The sequence below is a fragment of the Glycine max genome, chromosome 7 (assembly GCF_000004515.6).
Source record: "Glycine max cultivar Williams 82 chromosome 7, Glycine_max_v4.0, whole genome shotgun sequence".
Classification (NCBI taxonomy): Eukaryota; Viridiplantae; Streptophyta; class Magnoliopsida; order Fabales; family Fabaceae; genus Glycine; species Glycine max.
The window spans coordinates 23,115,428-23,138,085 of NC_038243.2; positions in this window are offsets into that span (position 1 = coordinate 23,115,428).

Consider the following 22,658-nt stretch of genomic DNA (forward strand, 5'->3'; position numbering starts at 1 on the left):
TCTAAACAAAAACAGAAAAGAAAAAGGCCAGAAAACTTAGAGCCTAATTTCCCACCAAAAGAACCCAATTCCCAAGAAAAGTCCTATTGATCCATGATCGCGCATGTAATCTTTCATTTGATAGGAAATGATTTGCAAAGTCAAGTCATGACATACCTACGGTTCGCAATTAGGATAAAACACTTACCTGTGCGAGATTGATACACTTTGAGTGAGTTTCTTCTATTTTTGTTGAACCTAGTGTTTCCTCTAAATGCTCATTTAGAAGCGAAATGCTAACATCCAAAATCTCATTTATGGTTATGAGAAGATTTCATTAGTTTACATTCCTTCCCTAGTAGACACATTGTTTTTCATAAAAAAAAATATGTTGCTCTGATCAGTTGGAAGTTTTGTCTCTTTACTAAAGCATGTTCGCATTTTAGTGAAGAACACACTGAGGCTATTTTTAGTCTCACAAGTTATCCAGAACTACGTAGGTCTCAATTCCTCATTTGAGGATACGTAGGAGCAAGAGCCTCGCTTTTGTCGGCCGCCCCACAATTTCTGTCATACTGACACTATAGTCACGTGACATGCGGAGATACCCAAGTGGTTGTCCGCACTTTCAAAACTTTCTTTTGCTATCTGTAAGACAAAAAGCCTGATAGCATGCAGAGACTAACATCGCGGAGATTTACGTCATCTTCCGCGCTCACAAGATCTGTCATACTGACATTTGAGTCACGCTGACGGGCGGAAATACCTGAGTGGTTATCCGTATAAACATTCTTTTGCTATCTATAAGACAAAAAGCCTGATAGTATGCAGAGACTAACGTCGTCTTCTGCACCCTTCGTCAATCGGCCCAACAAGCCCGTTGACACGCGGAGATTTACGTCATCTTCCGCGCTCACAAGATCTGTCATACTAACATTTGAGTCACGTTGACCGGCGGAAATACCCGAGTGGTTATCCGTATAAACATTCTTTTGCTATCTGTAAGACAGAAAGCCTGATAGCATGCAGAGACTAACGTCGTCTTCTGCACCCTTCGTCAATCGCGGCCCAACAAGCCCGTTGACGTGCGGAGATTTACGTCATCTTCCACGCTCACAAGATCTGTCATCCTGACATTTGAGTCACGCTGATGGGCGGAAATACCCGAGTGGTTATCCGTATAAACATTCTTTTGCTATCTGTAAGACAGAAAGCCTGATAGCATGCAGAGAATAACGTCGTCTTCTGCACCCTTCGTCAATCGCGACCCAACAAGCCCGTTGACACGCGGAAATTTATGTCATCTTCCGTGCTCACAAGATATGTCATCCTGACATTTGAGTCACGCTGACGGGCGGAAATACCCGAGTGGTTATCCATATAAACATTCTTTTGCTATCTGTAAGACAGAAAGCCTGATAGCATGCAGAGACTAACGTCGTCTTCTGCACCCTTCGTCAATCGCGGCCCAACAAGCCTGTTGACACGCGGAGATTTACGTCATCTTCCACGCTCACAAGATCTGTCATACTGGCATTTGAGTCACGCTGACGGGCGGAAATACCCGAGTGGTTATCCGTATAAACATTCTTTTGTTATCTGTATGACAGAAAGCCTGATAGCATGCAGAGACTAACGTCATCTTCTACACCCTTCGTCAATCGCGGCCCAACAAGCCCATTGACACGCGGAGATTTACGTCATCTTCCGCGCTCACAAGATCTGTCATACTGACGCTTGAGTCACGCTGACAGGCGGAGATACCCGAGTGGTTATCCGTATAAACTTTCTGTTGCTATCTCTAAGACTCAAAGCATGATAGCAAGCTGAGTGGGTAAACGCGCAGATACATATTCTGCGCCCTTTATCATTCAGGAACAACAAGCTGAGTGGGTAAACGCGCAGATACATATTTTGCTCCCTTTATCATTCAGATTTTGCAAGTTGGGTGACAAACGCGTAGAGACAAATTCTGCGCCCTTTGTCATTCAACACACCTTTTCGCCACCCAGGCTCGATCGTTTCCACTAAAATGCAAAGACAAATTATGGACATTCTGTGCCTTGTATCAACCAAGAGGAACAAATTCGACAGTATCGGGATGATGTGTCGGTACTGATCATTTTCAGATTTTTGTAGGTTCCGCTGACAGGAAGGTTCACTGGCCGAAAGTTGTTTCGCTCGAACGAAATTAGTGTCTTATCTTTACTTCCCTTTTATCTCCAATAAAAGACAAGTAAAGAGGGGCAACTGTCATACCCTAATTTCGTCCGGGGACCTTTGCTTGGTGGCATGCAACTTTCATTTAACCATTTTGAGGTACTTGGCATCCATCGTCAGGCAATTTGTGAAGTTCCGTGACATGCCGGAACTCAAAAGGAAGCATCGTTGCACAATTCGTGAGGTTTAGTAACATTCCGTAAGTCAAAAAAGGGATGATTATGTAATCCTCAAGGTTCCATAACATTACGGAAAGAAAACAGGTATCGTTACGAAATTCGTAAGTTTCCGTAACTTTACGGAAAAAATCACCAAAAAAGATAGGGGGTGTATTTAGCAGAAATGGGGGTGCAAATAGCAACCAGGCCCACTTGGGCCCTCCAGAAGATTCCTCTAGAAGGCGGTTGCTTCTAGAGGAAGTCACCTTGCTCGCCTGGGCGAGCTGGGTGGCAAGCATCTCCCCCATTTTGCTATAAATAGGGGGAGAAATGAAGAAGAATTTCGTTCAGCCCTCCTGGTAATTCAAGAATCACTTGAAATTAGTGAAAAAAATTGGTTCCGTGAAGAAAATCCGAGCCGAGGCGCTTCCGTAAGGTTTCCATAACGTTTCCGTGGGGATTTTCGCGAAGATCTTCAGCCGTTCTTCGACGTTCTTCGTTCGTTCGTCATCGTTCTTCAGTCTTCAACGGGTAAGTTTCCAAATCGAGCTTTTCAATTCATTCTATGTACCCATGGTGGTCCCCATTTGTTTTTACGTGCTTTTTATTTTCATTTTATTTACTTTTCATACCCCTTTTGACGTGCTTTAGTCATTTGCTTAAGTCATTTCCTCATCTAATCAAAAAATAAAATAAATTTCCACCGATCGTTTGAATTATAATATCCGTTAGTCTTTGTTAAAATGAAATCCGACCATTCGGTCATGCCGTAACTACGTTGGAAACCAAAAAAAGGGTAAAATAATAATATAATAATAAAAAATATCTTTTAGTAAAATAAGCAAAAAAAATCAATCGGACGTTTCTCTTTGGGATTTTTCTTTCTTAATCGAACCGACTAATAACCAAAGTGAAACTAAGGCTAAAATCAACTCATAAACCAAACTTTTGACGTTGCCTTAAAAAGCCATTTTCAAAGGTCCAAAGCCTTGAAATGGTCTTTTCCGCTGTTATCGATTAAGTGTAAATTTCAAAAGGGCTAAAATCAACATGTAGCTTTATTACCTCTTTCAAAAAATAAAGAGAACATTAATGGTCCAACGCCTTAATGTCTTCTCTCTTTTCAAAACGAATCGAAAGTTTGTTTAATGGTCCGACGCCTTAAATAACCTTTGATTCAACAAAAACATATCTTGCAAAAAAGGATAAAAAAACAACTTAACCAAACACTTTGTTCACAAAGAACTACGTAGGTCTGATTTCCTTATCGCAATTAAGGAATACGTAGGAGCAAGGGAAACACCCTCGTCGACCGCAAAAAGATAAAAAATATAAAAAGGAATAAAGACGTAAAAGGGAACCTGTCATACCCTAATTTCGTCCGGGGACCTTTGCTTGATGACATGCGACCTTTGTTTGGTCCTTGTAAGGTGCTTGGCACCCATCATTAGGCAATTTGTGAAATTCCGGGACATGCCGAAAAACAAAAGAAAATATTGATGCACAATCCGTAAGGTTCCGTGACACACCGGAAATCAAATGGAAGCATCGTTGCATAAATAGTGGGGTTCCGTAACATTCCGTAAGTCAAAAAGGGGATGTTTATGTAATCCACAAGGTTCCGTAACATTCCATAAGTCAAAAAGGGGATGATTATGTAATCCGCAAGGTTCCCTAACATTACGGAAAGAAAACAAGTATCGTTACGAAATTCGTAAGTTTGCGTAACTTCACGAAAAAAGAATCACCAAAAAAAGGCAAGGGGGTGTACTTAGTAAAATTGGGGGTGCAAATAGCAACCAGGCCCACTTGGGCCCTCCAGAAGATTCCTCCAGAAGGCTGTTGCTTCTGGAGGAAGCAACCTGGCTCGCCTGGACGAGCTGAGCTCGCCTGGGCGAGCTGGGCGGCAACCATCTCCCCTATTTTGCTATAAATAGGGGAGGAAGTGAGAAGGAAAAGGGTCAGCCCCTTAGGCACTTCTCTCTCTTTTGAATTTTCTTGGAAAAATTGTTTCCGTGAAGAAAATCTAAGCCGAGGCGCTTCCGAAACGTTTCTGTAACGTTTTCCGTGAAGAATTTCGCAAAGGTTTCGACCGTTCTTCGACGTTCTTCATTCGTTCTTCATCGTTCTTCGATCTTCAACGGGTAAGTACCTCGAACCAAGCTTTTCGATTCATTCTATGTACCCGTAGTGGTCCGCGTTGTGTTTTGTGTATTTCTATTCTTGTTTCATTTATTTATTATACCCCCTTTTGACTTGCTTAAGCCATTTTACTTAAGTCATTTCTCGCTTAACCTAAAAATAAAATAAATTTCCACCGATCGCTTGAATTTTATTATCCGTTAACTTCGGTTAAAATGAATTCCGACCGTTCGGTCGTGCCGTAACCACGTTGGAAATCAAAAAGAGGTAAAAAATAATATAATAATAAAAAAAAACATCTTTTAGTAAAATAAAGCGGAAAATCAATCGGACGTTTTCTCTTTGGGATTTCTCATTCTTAATTGAATTGACTAATAACTAAAGTGAAACCAAGGCTAAAATCAACTCGCCTAGTCAAGCTCGTCCATAAAAATAGGTTTTGAAGTTTATCACTTAAATTTCTTACTAAGTAAAAATGGATCATTTTCAAGGTCCAACGCCTTAAAATGATCACCTTTTAAGTAAAAAAGAGAATCACTTGATAAGAAAGAGCTACGTAGGTCTGATTTCCTCATCGCAAATTGAGGAATACGTAGGAGCAAAGGGAAACACCCTTGTCGACCACAAAAAGAGAAAAATATAAAAAGGGTATAAAGGATATAAGGACATAAAAGGGAACATAAAAATCAAAGTCATGTTTGCACATTCGATTAAAGGTTGTCGTCCTTAGGGACGGACGTGTGGGGTGCTAATACCTTCCCTGTGCGTAAATACAACTCCCAAACCTTTCACTTAAAAGTTCGTAGATCGCGCCTTTTCCGGTTTTTCCGACGTTTTCCTTAAATAAACGTTGGTGGCGACTCCGCGCGTATTCCTTTCGTGGAACACGCATCCCGCGAGTCACGCGTCGCCCTCCCGCCGAAGGGTAGGTTGCGACAATTGGCGACTCCACTGGGGACTGTTTTTAGAGAGTTAGGCCATTTAATCTTGTGCAATGTTTTACCGTGACTTACCCCTTTGTTAGTTTCCATTCATTATGTTCTTGTGTATATAAACTCTTTGTTGCTTTTAGTGCATTTTAAAATGTATGCATGAAGTAAATATTTATTCATTTGATGCACACAAACACCAACACTATTTGCACACACTGTGAGTAAAAAAGGGGGCCCTATACCCGGGTTCATGGGAACATAAGGAGTGGAGGCGAATCTGTGATCATGCTAGGTCTCCGACTTGCTTGATTACAGTGAACCCTCATCTAGAACTTTTCTCTTTGAAAACTTATTGTTGCTAGTAGTCCCTACTGCTGCAGTATGTTCTTCGAAGAGGATAATACCTCTAGAAACCATCAAAAGAGATATGACTACCTTGGGGGTTATTACTAAAAGCCTAGTTAGCTCTCTCCCTTATAGGTCCCTTAAATAGGGGCACGGAGCAAACACGTTGCGTGCCATTTTTCACACTGCCATGCATAAGTATCATATATCCTTTTGCTCATGTTCAGTGAATATTGTCATACTATGTACATTCCCATATTGCGTCTTTTGCATATGCATCGCATATGGGTTCTGTCTTGATCCCCTCTGTAAACAAACCAACGGAGGGTCCGTGTCGCCTTCTTAAAAACGTACGTTGGGGCACTTTGCTACCCCTAGACGTTGTATCTAAAAAGGGGACAAATTCCTCGGACCCCCGCATTCCTACATTGCATCTGTGTCATATGCATTCCTTCATGCATTCATCCTTTTCACCTATGAGATATCGGAGTTTTGATTTGCACCGGCTTTTTGTCTCACCTTAGTAAGCATGGGAACAAATCAAACCGGCAAGAGGTTTTACCAAGTCAAGGTTAAAAGCCTAGATACCACCAGCATCAAGGAATTAGGGCGGTTGATGGAACCTCTCCGAATGCAAGCCTTCCGCAAGACTTACGGAAAGATCTTAGAGTTGACCACAACAGAGGTATCCATAGAAGCTATTGCATCACTCACCCAATACTACGACCAGCCTTTGAGATGCTTCACGTTCGGAGACTTCCAATTGGTACCAACCATTGAAGAATTTGAGGAAATTCTAGGATGTCCTCTCAGGGGAAGAAAACCGTACCTTTACTCCGGGTGTCTCCCCTCTTTGAGCAGAATTGCAACTGTGGTCAAGGATTCAGCAAGAGGTTTGGACCGCATAAAACAGACTCGAAACGGCATAGCGGGCCTACCACGGAAGTACCTAGAAGATAAGGTGAAGGATATGGCAAGTCAAGGGGATTGGGTCCCGTTTATGGATGTGTTAGCGTTGCTAATTTTTGGGGTCGTCCTCTTTCCAAACGTGGATGGTTTGGTGGACCTAGCAGCAATCGACGCTTTCCTTGCATACCACCATAGCAAGGAAAGTCCGGTGGTAGCTGTCTTGGCAGATTTATTTGACACATTTGACCGAAGGTGCGAAAAGAGTAGCGCACGGATCATCTGTTGCTTGCCCGCCCTCTGTGTTTGGTTGGTTTCACACTTGTTCCAGCATGACACAAGGCATCCATGTCCGCTCCTGAGCCATCGCTCGTGTACTGAAAAGAGGAGAATAGATTGGGACCAGCTTTTGGCCAGGATAGGAGGTAGAACAATCAATTGGTTCCCCCGATGGAAGGAAGGAAAGGAAGGAGTCCTTTTCTCATGTGGAGGATACCCAAACATTCCGCTGATAGGAACGAGGGGTTGTATTAACTACAATCCCGCGCTCGCTATAAGACAACTAGGGTACCCCATGAGGGGAGCACCAACGGAAGAAGGCATGTCTCCTTTCCTTGTGAGGGATTTTGGCGCACAAAATTCCAAGACTATACAAAGAATCCATAAGGCATGGGAAACCCCGTTAAGGAAAGATTAAGAACATAGAGGCATTCGTAATGGCATCATTGGTGGCTACCATGAATGGCTGAAAGTTCATATATGAGGTTTAGATTGGCTCGCCAAGTTAAAAGTGGTCAGCGAAGAGAGTTTTGAGGCACCGGAGGAGGACGAAGAAGTCCAACCTCTCAAAAGTGAGTTAGGAAAGGTGAAACTTGCCAAAGAGAAGTTCGAGTTGGCCGCTACACACATCCGGAAGGAATGTGCCGGATTACGGGAAGAGAATGCAACTACCGCGAGAGCCCTTGAACAAGAGACCAAGAGGGCTCGCAAGGAAGAGTATGGCCGTAACAAATTTCGCGGAGCTCTGTGGGGTAGCAACAGTGAACTCAAGTTGCGAAGGGAAGAGAGGGACCAGTCGCGAGCACATAGCATGGTCTTGAAAGAGGAGTTAGTTGCCTGTTCAAGGTCCAAAAGGAGCTTGTCTCAGCGTTTATGCGAGACGGAGACCAACATGCTAGCTATCATCGCCAAGTACCAAGAAGAGTTAGGTCTAGCCACGGCCCACGAGCATAGGGTCGCGGACGAGTATGCCCAAGTATACGCGGAAAAAGAGGCTAGAGGAAGGGTGATTGACTCTTTACACCAAGAGGCAACCATGTGGATGGATCGGTTTGCTCTTACCTTGAACGGGAGTCAAGAACTTCCCCGATTGTTAGCCAAGGCCAAGGCGATGGCGGATACCTACTCCGCCCCCGAAGAAATTCATGGGCTTCTCGGCTATTGTCAGCATATGATAGACTTAATGGCCCACATAATTAGAAATCGTTAGGAAATTTGTATAGGTCTCTCAGACCTTGACTAGATACGACTTTCTTTTTGAAATAAAATGAGTTGGTCCCATGTTTCTACTCCAAAAAGCTTGTGCGAATCAAATCACTCCTGCATTTCATCTCTACCATGCATTTTTCTTTCTTTACCCACTCCTCACGTTTGGTTTTTTAGGAAAAAACACCATAACTAAACGTGCCACAAGGCATCCCTATCGCACCAGATCCAAATCTAGAACGATGGGTGATCAAGAGGAGACACAGGAACAGATGAAAGCCGACATGTTGGCTCTGAAAGAACAAATGGCTTCCATGATGGAGGCCATGTTAGGTATGAGGCAGCTCATGGAAAAGAATGTGGCCACCGCTGCCGCTGTCAGTTCGGCTGCCGAAGCAGACCCAACTCTCTTGGCAACTGCGCACCATCCTCCCTCAAACATAGTAGGACGGGGAAGGGACACACTGGGGCACGATGGCAGCCCTCACCTGGGATACAACCGAGCGGCTTACCCTTATGGATTGCCGCCCAACTACTCACCACCCGTCTTGCAAGACGATGCGGTCCATATTGCTTCTCCCGTCCTTGAAAGAGAACCTCCTCAACAGCCCGACGAGGCCCACAAAGACCCTCAAGACTATGCTCGAAGGGATGTCGAGTTCTATCCCCCGATCCCCGAAGGGCCGTCACCCAGCACGTTGCCTCAGCCCAACATCACGACACAACCAATAGTTTTGTCCACGGAAGGACCGCCCCCGGCAACTGAAGAAAGGAGGAAGCTCGATCTCCTTGAGGAAAGATTGAGGGCCGTGGAAGGATTTGGGGACTATCCGTTCGCAGACATGATGGATCTTTGCTTAGTACCCGATGTTGTTATTCCCCCGAAGTTCAAAGTGCCGGACTTCGATAAGTATAAAGGGACGACTTGTCCCAAAAACCATCTCAAGATGTACTGCCGCAAGATGGGCGCACACTCTAAGGATGAGAAGCTATTAATACACTTCTTTCAAGATAGCTTGGCCGGAGCCGTGGTAGTGTGGTACACTAATTTGGAAGCTTCCCGTATCCGTACATGGAAGGATCTGATTACTGCCTTCCTAAGGCAATATCAGTACAATTCCGATATGGCCCCCGACCGCACTCAACTGCAGAATATGTTCAAGAAAGAGGGTGAAACCTTTAAAGAATATGCGCAGCGGTGGAGAGATTTGGCGGCACAAGTAGCTCCTCCCATGGTCGAGAGAGAGATGATCACCATGATGGTAGACACTCTGCCAGTGTTCTACTATGAGAAGCTAGTAGGTTACATGCCGTCCAGCTTTGCGGATCTAGTATTCGCCGGGGAAAGAATCGAGGTAGGATTGAAAAGAGGAAAGTTTGATTACGTTTCCTCCACGAGTACGAATGCCAAAAGAATCGGGGCAACAGGGGCAAAAAGGAAGGAAGGAGATGCCCATGCCGTCTGTCATACCCTAATTTCGTCCGGGGACCTTTGCTTGATGACATGCGACCTTTCTTTGGTCCTTGTGAGGTGCTTGGCACCCATCATTAGGCAATTTGTGAAATTCGAGGACATGCCGGAAAACCAAAAAATATTGATGCACAATCCGTAAGTTTCCGTGACACACCGGAAATCAAATGGAAGCATCGTTGCATAATTAAGTGAGGTTCCGTAACATTCCGTAAGTCAAAAAGGGGATGATTATGTAATCCGCAAGGTTCCGTAACATTACGGAAAGAAAACAAGTATCGTTACGAAATTCGTAAGTTTCCGTAACTTTACGAAAACACCAAAAAAAAGCAGAGGGGGTGTACTTAGTAAAAATGGGGGTGCAAATAGCACCTAGGCCCACTTGGTCCCTCCAGAATATTGCTCCAGAAGGCTGTTGCTTTTGGAGGAACCAACCTGGCTCGCCTGGGCGAGCTGGGCGGCAAGCACCTCCCCTATTTTGCTATAAATAGGGGAGGAAGTGAAGAAGAAAAGGGTTCAGCCCCTTAGGCACTTCTCTCTCTTTCGAATTTGCTTGGAAAAATTGTTTCCGTGAAGAAAATCTAAGCCGAGGCGCTTCCGAAACGTTTCCGTAATGTTTTCTGTGAAGAATTTCGCAAAGGTTTCAACCATTCTTCGACGTTCTTCATTCGTTCTTCATCGTTCTTCGATCTTCAACGGGTAAGTACCTCGAACCAAGATTTTCGATTCATTCTATGTACCCGTAGTGGTCCACATTGTGTTTCGTGCATTTTTATTCTCGTTTTGTTTACTTTTTATACCCCCTCTTGACGTGCTTAAGCCATTTTACTTAAGTCATTTCTCGCTTAACTTAAAAATAAAATAAATTTCCACCGAACGTTTGAATTGTATTATCCGTTAACTTCGGTTAAAATAAATTCCGACCGTTCGGTTGTGCCATAACCACGTTGGAAATCAAAAAAGGAGGTAAGAAATAATATAATAATAATAAAAAAAAATCTTTTAGCAAAATAAAGCGGAAAATCAATCGGACGTTTTCTCTTTGGGATTTCTCATTCTTAATCGAATTGATTAATAACTAAAGTGAAACTAAGGCTAAAATCAACTCGCCTAGTCAAGCTCGTCCATAAAAATAGGCTTTTGAAGTTTGTCATTTCAATTTCTCACTAAGTAAAATGGATCATTTTTAAGGTCCAACGCCTTAAAATGATCACCACTTAAGTAAAAAAGAATCACTTGATAAGAAAGAACTACGTAGGTCTGATTTTCTCATCCCAAATTGAGGAATACGTAGGAGCAAAGGGAAACACCCTTGTCGACCACAAAAAAGAAAAAAATATAAAAAGGGTATAAAGGATATAAGGACAGAAAAGGGAACGTAAAAATCAAAGTCATGTTTGCACATTCGATTAAAGGTTGTCGTCCCTTGGGACGGACGTGTGGGGTGCTAATACCTTCCCCGTGCGTAAATACAACTCCCGAACCTTTCACTTAAAAGTTCGTAGATCGCGTCTTTTCCGGTTTTTCTGACGTTTTCCTCAAATAAACGTTGGTGGCGACTCCGCGCGTATTCCTTTCTTGGAACTCGCATCCCGCGAGTCACGCCTCGCCCTCCCGCCGAAGGGTAGGTTGCGACAGTTGGCGACTCCACTGGCGACTGTTTTTAGAGAGTTAGGCCATTTAATCGTGTGCAATGTTTTACCGTGACTTATCCCTTTGTTGGTTTCCCTTCATTATGTTCTTGTGTATATAAACTCTTTGTTGCTTTTAGTGCGTTTTAAAATGTATGCATGAGGTAAATATTTATTCATTTGATGCACACAAACACCAACACTATTTGCACACACTATGACTGAAAAAGGGCCCTATACCCGGGTTCATGGGAACATAAGGAGCGGAGGTGAATCTGTGATCATGCTAGGTCTCCGACTTGCTTGATTACAGTGAACCCTCATCTAGAGCTTTTCTCTTTGAAAACTTATTGTTGCTAGTAGTCCCTACTGCTGCAATATGTTCTTCGAAGAGGATAATACCTCTAGAAACCATCAAGAGAGATATGACTACCTTGGGGGGTTATCGCTAAATGCCTAGTTAGTTCTCTCCCTTATAGGTCCCTTAAATAGGGGCACGGAGCAAACATGCTGCGTGCCATTTTTCACACTGCCATGCATAAGTATCATATACCCTTTTGCTTATGTTCAATGAATATTGTCATGCTATTGCGCCTTTCGCATATGCATCGCATAGGGGTTCTGTCTTGATCCCCTCTATAGACAAATCAACGGAGGGTCCGTGTCACCGTCTTAAATACATACGTTGGGGCACTTTGCTACCCCTAGACGTTGTGTCTAAGAAGGAGACAGTTTCCCGGACTCCTGCATTCCTAAATTACATCTGTGTCATATGCATTTCTTCATGCATTCATCCATTCCACCCATGATAGATGTCGGAGTTTTGATTCGCACTAGATTTTATTTCACTTTAGTAAAACATGGGATCAAGTCAAAAGCCTTCGCTTAAAAAGAAGTTCTATCAAGTCAAAATCAAGAGCTTAGAGTTCACTAGTTTACGAGAGTTAGGGCAATTAATGGGTCAACTTCAACGGCAAGCCTTCCGCAAAGCCTATGGTAAGATTTGGGACCTAGCTAGGGTAGAAGTCTCCATGGAACCGATTGCATCCCTTTCCCAGTATTATGACCAGCCCCTAAGGTGCTTCACATTTGAGGACTTCCAGCTAGTGCCGACTGTGAAAGAGTTTGAAGAAATCCTGGGATGCCCACTGGGAGGAAGGAAGCCATATCTTTTCTCTGGGTTCTATCCCTCCACGACAAGAGTTGCCAAGGTAGTGAAAATCTCAGCACAAGAGTTGGACCGTGTAAAGCAAAATAGAAATGGAGTAGTCGGAGTACCAAGGAAGTGTTTGGAGGAAAGGGCAAAGGCCTTGGCAAAATCAAGGCGAATGGGCTTCTTTTACTGACACCTTGGCGCTTTTGATCTTTGGAGGTGTCCTCTTTCCAAATATGGAAGGGTTAGTGGACCTAGCAGTGATTGACGCTTTCCTCGCCTTTCATCATGGCAAGGAAAGCCCGGTCGTCGCCATTTTGGCCATGCATGACACGTTCGATCAGAGATGTGAAAAGAGCGGCGCAAGAATTGTTTGTTGTACACCGGCTCCCTATGTGTGGCTGGTTTCGCACCTTTTTCTCCAAGAAGGTAGGCTCGTCTATCCGCTACAAGGTCACCGCTCGTGCGTCGAAAAAAAGAAAGACGAATTGGGACCAACTCTTGGCTAGCATAGAGGGGCGTCTGTTAATTGGTTCCCTCGCTAGAAGGAAGGAAGAATCAGGATTCTATCTTCATGCGAAGGATGTCCAAATGTTCCCTTGATGGAACAAGGGGTTGTATTAATTATAATCCCGTCCTCGCCATAAGACAGCTTGGCTACCCCATGAGAGGAGTGCCATCAGACGAAAGCATCACGCCTTTCATCGCACGGGGTTTCAGTGACCACAACGCGAGGGTACTCCAAGGAGTTCGCAAGGCATGGGATGCGGCGTGAAGAAAGGACAGAGAGCTTAGGGGAAGCAGTAATGGGATCATCGGCGGCTATCATAAGCGGCTAAGAGACCGGACACAAGGATTGGATTGGCTCCCAAATCTAAAGACTATGAGAGATGACGAGGTTAAAGCTTCGGAAGAAAGTGATGAGGTACAACCCTAAAGGCAAAGCTTGAAAGAGCCTGGGTAGTCGAAGAGAAGTTCAAGTCCATAGCCATCAAAGTCTGAAAAGAGTATGATGAACTAAGGGACGTCAATATGGCCACCGCTGAAGCCTTGGAACGAGAAACCAAGAAGGCCCGAAAGGAAGAACACGACCAAAGCAAAGTTTTGAGGGGCTTTATAGGGCAGCAATAGTGAGCTCAAGCTCCAAAGAGGTGAAAGGAATCATCATGGGTCAAAGGCATGATCTTGAAGGACGAGCTAAAAGCTTGCCTCAGGTCGAAAAGAAATTTGTCCCAACAGTTAAGCGAGACTGAAGGGAATATGTGGGCCATCATCGATGAGTGCAAAGAGAAGCTAAATCTTGCAGCGACTCACGAGCAAAGGCTAGAGGATGAGTACGCCAAGATATCAGCAGAAAGGGAAGCAAGGGAAAGGGTAATTGATTCATTGCACCAAGAGGCAACAATGTGGATGGACCACTTTGCTCTTACTTTGAACAGGAGTCAAGAACTTCCCCGATTGCTAGCCAAGGCCAAAGCAATGGCGGACACCTATTCTGCCCCCGAGGAGATCCACGGACTTCTCAGCTATTGTCAGCATATGATAGACTTAATGGACCATATGATTAGAAACCGCTAGGAAGTTTGTATTGTCGCTCAGATCTTGACTAGTTATAACCTTTTGAATAAAATGAGTTTATCCCACATTTTTACTCCAAAAATCAGTGCGAATCAAGTCACTCCCGCATTTTATCTCTAGCATGCATTGTATGTTGGTCTCGTCCTTTGTCATGGGAAGCCGGAAGGTCCATATCACGTTCTTAACTGTACACATAGGGCACTGCGCCCCCAAATGCGCAAGTAAGAAGAGATAATTTTCCGAGCTCTCGTGTCCGTAAAATGCATTCATATCATGCATCGCATAAGCATCTCTTCATGGTATCATAATGAACATATCGTTCCTGCCTTTGTCCGTTATCATATTCCAGCATCACATTTTGCATGAGTCATGGCATCATCATGCATATGCATTCAACAAACTTTTTGATCTGCAAAATTGCATACCATTTGTTTTCATGTTTGCTCATCCTTGCGTTTTCCTCTACAAAACAAAAACAAAAAAAGGGGAAGCGTGAAACTTCACACTACATTCTTAGTTACATGTGTTAGGCACCATGAGCCAACCATGTTGGGATCATAAACCCATTTCTAAAAAAAACACACAACAACAAAACAAAATAATTGAACATGGTACCTAATGCATGGTTAACTAGGAAATGGTGTTTCTTCGGGCATCTCAATTTCATAATTACATTTTCCATGCATAACTTAAAGTATGCCCGAGTCATTCATCCCTATGAGATGTTGTTGAAATATTGGCGATCAGAATTGCCATTCCTTGGATTATAGGGTTGAACCAAGCTCATGCTTTTACAAAAAGGTTCATCAAGTGAAGTTGAAATATGGAAGTAATCGTCTTGCAAAATTGGGGCAAAAGATGAATCGAGTCACATCACTCTTCGTCTACTGCCAAACATATTTAGGATTGTTGATGTCCTTGTTACTTCCAGTTTCACCTTGACAAAGATGTCATGGACCATGTTGAAAATCTAAATTGATTCAACCCCATATCCTGCGTAAAAATTCGCAATACTTCAACTGTACATCATTCGCATACATCCATGCTTTTCATTGGTTGCATTGCTCATTGCATTCTTTCCTTGAAAAATAAAATAAAATAAAATAAAATGAACTTAATCATTGTTATCAAAAAGAAAAGGACACGCTTTACGGTGCACTTACCGAACTCGTGCTAGAGCTAGAGTAATGGGTGAAGCAGAGGAGGTGCAAGAGAAGATGAAGGCCGACATGGAGGCCATGAAAGAGCAAATGGCCACAATGATGGAGGCCATGATGAGCATGAAGAAGATAATGGAAGCCAATGTGGTTATAGTTGCCGCTACTAGCGTTGTCGCTAAGGTGAACCCAATGCTCCCATTTGGCCTCAAGCAAATGAATCATCCAACCTCAAATATGGTAGGCAAAGATTTGGGAAGTACGGATGACCCCATGATGTGCAAATTCAAAACAAGCACGCCTTCCTGCCATATGGCTTGCCTCCCAAACTATACACCACCCAATGTGGCGTACATTCCCAATGAGGATGTCAATAACTCCACTCTCATACTCATTAAGAGCCAACAACCTCAATCTGATCATGCACATGTCTCTCGACCCATGGAGGAGACACATGAAATTCCCCACCACGATCTAGCCGACTTTGAGCCTTGCCTCGGATATGCCGCTGAAGGGCAAGCAGTTGGTGGTATACCCCTGCAAAACACTTTGGAGGGCCCTCAGTATCGTCCACAACCACAACCCTCACATTCCACAGCAGTTAAAAACCCTCATGCTATGGCAGAAATGGGAAAGAGGAAAGGCTCAGGGCCATTAAAGGAGGTAAAGATTATGCCTTTGCTAACCTAGAAGAGTTGTTCCTAGTACCCAATATCATCACCCCTCCCAAGTTCAAGGTGCCGGACTTTGACAAGTACAAGGGGACTACTTGCTCCAAGAACCATTTAAAGATGTATTGTCGGAAGATGGGGGCATACGCAAAAGATGAGGAATTGTTGATACATTCCTTCCAAGAAAGTCTTACTGGGGTAGTTGTTACCTGGTACACTAACTTGGAACCTTCCCGAGTCCATTCCTGGGAGGACCTAATGGTTGCCTTCGTTAGGCAGTGTCGGTATAATGGCTTCGGATAGGATGCAACTACAAAAAGTGTGCAAAAAGGGGGGCACGAATCTTTCAAAAAATACGCCCAAAGATGGAGAGACTTGGCAACTCAAGTAGCTCCCCCAATAATAGAGAAAGAGATTATCACAATGATAGTAGACACGTGACCGGTGTTCTACTATGAAAAAAAATGGTGGGTTACACACCTTCAAGTTTTACAGATTTGGTCTTCGCCAGCAAAAAGATTGAAGTGGATCTAAAAAGAGGCAAATTTAATCATCCTGCTTGGACGAATGAGAAAATTGGGGCAAATAAAGAGGGTGAGGATGAGGGAGAAACCCATGCTGTGACTGCCATTCCTATACAGCCAAGTTTCCCACCAACCCAACAATGTCATTACTCAGCCAATAACCAACCTTCTCCTTACCCACCACCCAGTTATCCACAAAGGCCATCCCTAAATCAACCACAAAGCCTGTCTACCGCACTTCCAATGACGAAGACCACCTTTAGCACAAACCAAAAAACACCAACCAAAAAATGAATTTTTGCAGCGAGGAAGCCTGTAGAATTCACCCCAATTCCAGTGTCCTATGCTGACTTGCTCCCATATCTACTTGATAATTCAATGGTAGCCATAACCCTAGCCAAGGTTCATCAACCTCCATTTCTCCGAGAATACGACTCGAAACGCAACGTGTGCTTGTCATGGAGAAGCCCCGGGGCATTCCATTGAGCATTGTAGGGCTCTGAAGCGTAAGGTGCAAGGTCTAATTGATGCGGGCTGGCTGAAATTTGAGGAGAATCGCGTGTAAATCCTGACATTGACAAGAGATGCCACACATGGGGCAATTTTGAAGGCTGTTGTTAGGTGTCTCTAATGACTCATCAGGGTTTCCAAGTTTATGCCATTATTGTAAACCACAGTTACAATGTTAAATGAAATGGATAAAGTTGATATCTTTGTCCCTCATCCTCTCACAAACGCATGTTTGCTTATTCAACTTTCACCGGAATGTGGGTGCAAGCCATTGGTCTGTTTGCTCAAGCGACCTGCGCTCCTGAGTGTTGACTTCCAAGACTGTTCAATCAGAGATTACTCGTCTTGCACGTTGGTGGGGGAGCTGTAAAACAACGAGTAAAGTTCAAAACAAATAAGTTTCAAAATAAAAAAATAATTTTCAAAAAAAAAAAAGAAGAGAGGGCATTTGATTGACTGTGTTTTCAAGTAAAAATATAGACGTTCATGTGACCTCATTTTATCATGCCGGAAAGTTTGTCTTCTTAGAGAAGCGAGTTGTCAAGAATAGGATATTGGACAAATGGCCTCAGTTATCTTAAGAATGGGGGGTTGAATTAAGATGCAAAGACTATTCCCCAATTGAACTATCACTCTTTCTTTTTGGATTAACAATGCACCCTTAACATGAATTACTCAAAAGACAAATCAAAATAAACTTCTTTAAAGCAAAAGATAAATAGCAATAAAAGAAGTTTAAAGGAAGAGAGGAATGCAAACTTGATTTATACTGGTTCGGCCACTTCCCGCGCCTATGTCCAGTCCTCAAGAAACCCACTTGAGATTTTCCACTCTCTTTGTAAAACTCCTTTTACAAAGTCTGAACCACACAGGGACAACCCTTCCCTTGTGTTCAAGAATCCTCTACAATAAGAGACTCTCAGTCTCTTAATCCCTTTTCAGAAATAAGAAGAAGAGAAGAAGAAATCTCTCTTAAAAGGGATAGATTGTACGATGAGGACCAATCAAAATTCCTTATTGAATATGCAAGTGGTTGACCAAGGAATCTTTTTGAGAAGATAAGACAGTACAGTTCAGAAAAACTCTTAATCTTTTGAGAGGATAAACTTTTTGGGCAATGAAAACTCTCTTTAAATTCGTGCTTTCAAGCCACCTTTGATGGCCATTCATAAAACCATTTGAATAGATGTGACTCTTGGAAATTATTTTTCGAAAATCCCCTCTGGTAATCGATTACAAAACTTGTGTAAACGATTACAGGTTTTGAAATTTGAATTAAAACGTTAAAAAAAAAAACTGCTGGTAATCAATTACCATCCATGTGTAATCGATTACACATTATAAATTTTGAATTCAAATTTCTAGTGACTGTTATAAACATTTTCAGCTGCTGGTAATTGATTACCAGAGAGTAAATCTCAATTTAAATTGATTTAGATAGAATTCTTTGGCCAAACCTTTTGCTTTTTCAATTTGGAAACTTCTTCCTAAGATTCTAGAGATCAACTTGATCATATATCTTGATTTTCTTGGATTCTTGGATTCTTGTCTTGAATAAAACGTGGAAGCACTTGGTCCTTTGGCATCATCAAAACATCAAAACATCTTGCTTCTACATAGGAGTCATTTGACTTAATCCATCAAAAAATCCTTCAACTATTTCTCGTCCTTGGAAAAATTCTTTTTGCAAGAATCAACTGCTTCTTTCATTCTTCCTCACTACGAGGCTATGAAAACAAGACAACGATGGTTACCTCAAAGCCTTACACTGGGGCAATGAGGGGCATCGTGCATGAGCCTCAGGTGAATCTGGGGGCAGATTAGAAATTCTCACCCATCGATGTTTTTTTTAAAAAAATATAATAATAAAAAATAAAAATAAAAAAATAATAATAAAAAAGGGGACAAACCCTGGAATTTCAATGGATTGATTAAACATCAAACGACTCCATTGCCATCACTCCAAAATGGTCAAATGACTAAATCAAACAGAACACACACTCTGAGAGAGTTCTCGGAGAGATTTGCAAAAGATAGGATAAGGTTGCATGGTGTCATACCCTAATTTCGTCCGGGGACCTTTGCTTGATGACATGCGACCTTTCTTTGGTCCTTGTGAGGTGCTTGGCATCCATCATTAGGGAATTTGTGAAATTCCAGGACATGCCGAAAAAACAAAAAAATATATGATGCACAATCCGTAAGTTTCCGTGACACACCGGAAATCAAATGGAAGCATCATTGCATAATTAAGTGAGGTTCCGTAACATTTCGTAAGTCAAAAGGGGGATGATTATGTAATCCGCAAGGTTCCGTAACCTTACGGAAAGAAAACAAGTATCGTTACGAAATTCGTAAGTTTCCGTAACTTTACGAAAAAAGAATCACCAAAAAAAGCAGAGGGGGGTGTACTTAGTAAAAATGGGGGTGCAAATAGCACCCAGGCCCACTTGGGCCCTCCAGAATATTCCTCCAGAAGGCTGTTGCTTCTGGAGGAAGCAACCTGGCTCGCCTGGGCGAGCTGGGCGGCAACCACCTCCCCTATTTTGCTATAAATAGGGGAGGAAGTGAAGAAGAAAAGGGTTCAGCCCCTTTGGCACTTCTCTCTCTTTCGAATTTGCTTGGAAAAATTGTTTCCGTGAAGAAAATCTAAGCCGAGGCGCTTCCGAAACGTTTCCGTAACGTTTTCCGTGAGGAATTTCGCAAAGGTTTCAACCGTTCTTCGACGTTCTTCATTCGTTCTTCATCGTTCTTCGATCTTCAACGAGTAAGTACCTCGAACCAAGCTTTTCGATTCATTCTATGTACCCGTAGTGGTCCACATTGTGTTTTGTGTATTTCTATTCTTGTTTCATTTACTTTTTTATACCCCCTGTTGACGTGCTTAAGCCATTTTACTTAAGTCATTTCTCGCTTAACTTAAAAATAAAATCAATTTCCACCGAACGTTTGAATTGTATTATCCGTTAACTTCGGTTAAAATGAATTCCGACCGTTCGGTCGTGCCGTAACCACGTTGGAAATCAAAAAAGAGGTAAAAAATAATATAATAATAAAAAAAAAAACATCTTTTAGTAAAATAAAGCGGAAAATCAATCAGACGTTTTCTCTTTGGGATTTCTCATTCTTAATCGAATTGATTAATAACTAAAGTGAAACTAAGGCTAAAATCAACTCGCCTAGTCAAGCTCGTCCACAAAAATAGGCTTTTGAAGTTTGTCATTTCAATTTCTCACTAAGTAAAATGGATCATTTTTAAGGTCCAACGCCTTAAAATGATCACCACTTAAGTAAAAAAGGATCACTTGATAAGAAAGAACTACGTAGGTCTGATTTTCTCATCCCAAATTGAGGAATACGTAGGAGCAAAGGCAAACACCCTTGTCGACCACAAAAAAGAAAAAAAATATAAAAAGGATATAAGGACATAAAAGGGAACGTAAAAATCAAAGTCATGTTTGCACATTCGATTAAAGGCTGCCGTCCCTTGGGACGGACGTGTGGGGTGCTAATACCTTCCCCGTGCGTAAATACAACTCCCGAACCTTCAACTTAAAAGTTCGTAGATCGCGTCTTTTCCGGTTTTTCCGACGTTTTCCTCAAATAAATGTTGGTGGCGACTCCGCGCGTATTCCTTTCGTGGAACACGCATCCTGCGAGTCACGCGTCGCCCTCCCGCCGAAGGGTAGGTTGCGACAGTTGGCGACTCCACTGGGGACTGTTTTTAGAGAGTTAGGCCATTTAATTTTGTGCAATGTTTTACCGTGACTTACCCCTTTGTTGGTTTCCTTTCATTATGTTCTTGTGTATATAAACTCTTTGTTGCTTTTAGTGCGTTTTAAATGTATGCATGAAGTAAAATATTTATTCATTTGATGCACACAAACACCAACACTATTTGCACACACTGTGAGTGAAAAAGGGCCCTATACCCGGGTTCATGGGAGCATAAGGAGTGGAGGTGAATCTGTGATCATGCTAGGTCTCCGACTTGCTTGATTACAGTGAACCCTCATCTAGAGTTTTTCTCTTTGAAAACCTATTGTTGCTAGTAGTCCCTACTGCTACAATATGTTCTTCAAAGGGGATGATACCTCTAGAAACCATCAAGAGAGATATAACAACCTTGGGGATTATTCCTAAAAGCCTAGTTAGTTCTCTCCCTTATAGGTCCCTTAAATAGGGGCACGAAGCAAACACGTTGCGTGCCATTTTTCACACGGCCATGCATGAGTATCATATCCCCTTTTGCTTATGTTCGGTAAATATTGTCATACTGTGCACATTCCCGCATTGTGTCTTTTGCATAGGCATTGCATATGGGTTCTGTCTTAATCCCTACTGTAAACAAACCAACGGAGGGTCCGTGTCGCCTTCTTAAAAACGTGCGTTGGGGCATTTCGCTACCCCTAGACGTCGTATCTAAGAAGGGGACAAATTCCCCGGACCCCCGCTTTCCTAGATTGCATCTGTGTCATATGCATTCCATCATGCATTCATCCATCCCACCCATGAGATATCGGAGTTTTGATTTGCACCAGCTTTTATCTCACTTTAGTAAGCATGGGAACAAATCAAACCGGCAAGAGGTTCTACCAAGTCAAGGTCAAAAGCCTAGATACCACCAGCATCAAGGAATTAGGGCGGTTGATGGAACCCCTCCAAATGCAAACCTTCCGCAAGACTTACAGAAAGATCTTAGAGTTGACCATAGCAGAGGTGTCCATAGAAGCCATTGTATCACTTACCCAATACTACGACCGGCCTTTGAGGTGCTTCACATTCGGAGACTTCCAATTAGTACCAACCATTGAAGAATTTGAGGAAATTCTAGGATGTCCTCTCGGGGGAAGAAAACCATATCTTCCCTCCGGGTGTCTCCCCTCTTTGAGCAAAATTGCAACTGTGGTCAAGGATTCAGCAAGAGGTTTGGACCGCATAAAACAGACTCGGAACGGCATAGCGGGCCTACCACAGAAGTACCTAGAAGACAAGGCAAGGGGTATGGCCAATCAAGGAGACTGGGTCCCGTTTATGGATGTGTTAGCTTTGCTAATTTTTGGGGTCGTCCTCTTTCCAAACGTGGATGGTTTGGTAGACCTAGCAGCAATCGACGCTTTCCTTGCCTACCACCATAGCAAGGAAAGTCCGGTGGTAGCTGTCTTGGCAGATCTATTTGACATATTTGACCGAAGGTGCGAAAAGAGTAGCGCACGGATCATCTGTTGCTTACCCGCCCTCTGTGTTTGGTTGGTTTCGCACTTGTTCCAACGAGACACAAGACATCCATGTCCGCTCCTGAGCCATCGCTCGTGTACTGAAAAGAGGGGAATAGATTGGGACCAGCTCTTGGCCGGGATAGGAGGTAGAATAATCAGTTGGTTCCCCCGATGGAAGGAAGGAAAAGAAGGAGTCCTTTTCTCATGTGGAAGATACCCAAACATTCCGCTGGTAGGAACGAGGGGTTGTATTAACTACAATCCCGCGCTCGCTATAAGACAACTAGGGTACCCCATGAGGGGAGCACCGACGGAAGAAAGCATGTCTCCTTTCCTTGTGAGGGATCTCGGCGCACAAAATTCCAAGACTATACAAAGAATCCATAAGGCATGGGAAACCCCGTTAAGGAAAGATCAAGAGCTTAGAGGCATTCGTAATGGTATCATTGGTGGGTACCACGAATGGCTGAAAGTTCATATACGAGGTTTAGATTGGCTCGCCAAGTTAAAAGTCGTCAGTGAAGAGGATTTTGAAGCACCGGAAGAGGACGAAGAAGTCCAATCTCTCAAAAGCGAG